At 46.5% G+C, this 3,286-nt stretch overlaps 1 long non-coding RNA gene across 1 annotated transcript; it reads left to right on the top strand.

Moving 5' to 3' along the window:
- Window positions 1–274: 274 nt before the first annotated feature.
- Window positions 275–1,603, top strand: LOC119322198. Its single transcript, XR_005155461.1, has 4 exons — window positions 275–427; window positions 519–581; window positions 662–718; window positions 1,209–1,603. It is a non-coding gene; the product is annotated as an uncharacterized LOC119322198 (long non-coding RNA).
- Window positions 1,604–3,286: the final 1,683 nt, after the last annotated feature.

The following is a 3,286-nucleotide window of genomic DNA, read 5'->3' as shown; positions in this document are numbered from 1 at the left end:
CCGGTAGGACATGTGCGACCCGCTTCGTCGACTCTGCCTCTCCGTAGTGCGCGCCGAGCCTACGTGTTTTCCTCTTGCGCGAGGCGCTTTCACCCGTTGGCCTGGTGTATGTATGACGGTGGGCCAAACTTCGGCGCCTGGGACGCGTGTCTTCGCCGTGGTGGTGGGTCTGCTCCCATGCCCTGCTGTTGGCTCTGCTACGGAGAGGCGGAGAGGTCGCGCACACCCCTTTCCTCCTTTAAACATCTTTCCTTCCTGCTCCTTTTCTCTCTCCCGCTCTCCATTCTCGCTGTCCATCATTCACCTGCTTCGCCACACCACGTTTCACTTCCTCTCCAGCTCGCTGCATGTGCCTGTTGTTCTTCGCCATCCGTGTGCGTGCCCGTTGTGATGGCGTGCCTGCGTGCGGTCGGTGCTGCTGGTTGAGGTTAGTGCTCTTCTTGCTTTAGATCGTGTTCATTTCCCGCGTTGCACCTTGCTTACCTTGCTGCTCTTCCTTTTCTATGCTACACGTGCAGCTGAAATCCTCTCTGTGCTGTCTCCTGCGCCAACCGGTGCGCCATTCTGCCGTCTGCATTGAGGTTGGGCTTCCTTCCGTTTGCCTGCATGCGACGTGTTCGGCAGAATGCCTCTGTGGTGGCCTGACTGTGTTTCTTCTCAGGTTGTTCGTCTGCCATTCCGCCTTCATTTGCTGTCCTGGTTGTTGTTCTTAATCCTGGTAATGTGCTTCTCCTTGCCTTCTTTCTTTCGTCGGTGCAGAGATACACATGTGTTGTGAGTCTATGTGCTGATGATGATGTTGGTATGGTGTCTTATATTCTCTCTTCTAGGTTGTCTTACGCTCATGCTGTTGCGGTTGGGGTTGTTAGAGGCTTTATGCTAATTGTGTTTATTAATTTGGCTGAGAGCGCATAGTATGAGGTTGATTCGTAGGAATCTTCTTAAGTTTCTACATGAGGGGAGAGGGTCGTAGCACTAGCAAGCTAAAGGCTTTTGTGAATATTCAGGAGAAAGATGCTTTAGATACATTATATCTAAATAGTTCTGTTGCACTAGCAAGATGTATGGTGGCCTGATATGATGAGATCTGAATAGTTCTGTTGCTCTGCGTCTATTGGATGGGCTTTGTTTAATGCGTGTTCTGCTGGCTTCTGTGGTTACATTGCTATTATTATGTTCTTATGTCTCTGTCTGGGTTTATTTTGCAGGTTTGAAGAGCTGCTCTGTTTCTGCATCTTCACCTGCGACTTGCTACTGGTGCTGAAGGTTTTCTCTCCTTTTACACCGCATGCGATTTCTTTCTGACTCAAGATATATTTATTTTTCTACATGCTGTTTTTTTACTGATTGTTTTGTTGTGCCAGATTTGTCTGGGGGTCGTGTTATTTTTCAGTTTTGTGTGACTTTCGTTTCATGTTTATATTTGGTGATTGCGTGTGAGCAGGATGTGTGCTCTTATTTCGACCGTTATACCTGTTTGGAAGCCGTGGTGGCTCGGTGTGCTTTGCCAGCGCTTTCGTACCTATGTGAGATCGCAGAGGATGGGTTCATTCTTGCTGGGGTAGAACTGGAACTTCCAGGGGATGGTTCTGGTCCAGTTCCATGAAGAGAGTTTTTTTGGAGCTCGGCCTGGTGTGGTTTTGTCCATGCCTATGAACAAGCTGCCCTCCAGGCCATAAGATTTTTACAGGGTTTATATGGGTTTGTGGTGAGAGACTATAATTATGATTGTATGATGGCCTATAGGAGTTCCCTTCGTTCTTCCATGACAGTTGCGGTCTGTGCCGTTCGGCATGTTGAGCGCTTGGAGAGGGAGCTATTGCGCTTGCGATATGCTTCTATGAATATAGAGATTAGCCCAGATATTACCCCTCTTCTAGCCCACTTCGATTGGGCTTTGTTGTGCTCGCATCTACTTTCCTCTCTTCGTTCTCTTTAGCTTTCTTCTATTGAATGTTTATTTAGGACCATGTGCCTGCTTTGTACTTGATAGTTAATGATTCCTCTGATGCAATAAAGTAGATAGTTAATGATTCCTCGGATGCAATAAAGTCTGGACTTTTTATATTTAATGTGGCTGCCCTGAGGGCCTTGCTGTACCTGCACACCAGCATTGTTGTTGTTGCCTGTGTTGTCCCTTTGGGCCGCGTTGTCTTTTGTGAGCAGGTGATTCTTCCTGGGCTTTTCAGAGGATGTTTCTTGCATTTGCCTTTTTGGGCTTTCTCTGTATCTTATCTATGTTTTCCTATCTTTTTATCTTAAAAACACTGTCCTCTTTGCATGTCTGCAGGAAAAAACTTGTGTGCTTTTTCTTGGGGTTGCTTTTGGCTGCCTTTCCCTTTCATTGGAGACTAGGATGAGATCTACAGGGTTTTGTTTGTTGGGGCTTGCTTCTTGGTTTAGGTCTGTATCTTCTTCTGTTGTTAGAAAACAGAGTATGGTTTTCGTAGGTTACAGAGATTTACAGGGTTTTGTTAGTTGATGCTTGCTACTTATGTTCTTTGTTTCATTCATCGTGTTACGTTTCTGTTGCAGTATCTCGCAGTCGTTCTTCATGTCGTTTGTCTGAATATCATGCCTCCATGTCGTTCTATTCGTCTTAAGGCCGATTCGAACAGCCATCAGGCACCTCCATGCCGTGTTGTTCAACAAAAACTATCTTTCTGTGGACCGCCGTTACCTTACATATCCTCTGGGCTACCCAAAAGGAAATGCATGAAATCCTCTTTCGAGTTGGATTTCTTTTAGTTTACTGGTGTGCCTTCTGCACGCTCTTGCTCTCTCTTCCTAGTTGTGACATTGCCTCCGTTTTTTTAGATGATGGTTTCTTCCCCGTTCTTAGTCCAGAAATTTCGGCCCGTAATAGAAAGAGATGCAGGGTGATCATCGATGGGCTTAGGGGACAAGGGCCTGTCATTCGGTCACCCTTAGGCACTAATTGGGCCGGGTTCACGCCCGAGGAGTCTGAGATGTTAAAAGGTATGCTTATTACTGGTGTTCCTATAGGCTATCTTGTGTTGCGTTGCTTGTTTGCAATTGTTACTAAGGCAAGATAAATTTGCAGTTGGGTACCGAAAGAGATCTTTCTATGGTGGCCCAGACTACAAGTGTCCCAGATGTGAGGCAGTCTTCTGGTTCGAGGAGAGAGTGAAGTCAGAGTCCGCTATCACACGAAGGCGGATGGTTTACAACAAATGTTGCAAGGGTGGTAAGGTGTATATTACACCTTTTAAAAAGCCACCCTTGTTCCTCTCTGAATTGCTGAGATACAATTGTCCTCCGCGTA

This window comes from Triticum dicoccoides, chromosome 6B (assembly GCF_002162155.2).
Source record: "Triticum dicoccoides isolate Atlit2015 ecotype Zavitan chromosome 6B, WEW_v2.0, whole genome shotgun sequence".
Lineage (NCBI taxonomy): Eukaryota > Viridiplantae > Streptophyta > Magnoliopsida > Poales > Poaceae > Triticum > Triticum dicoccoides.
The sequence above is the reverse complement of the archived record's forward strand: the minus strand, read 5'-3'. Positions and strand labels throughout refer to the sequence as shown.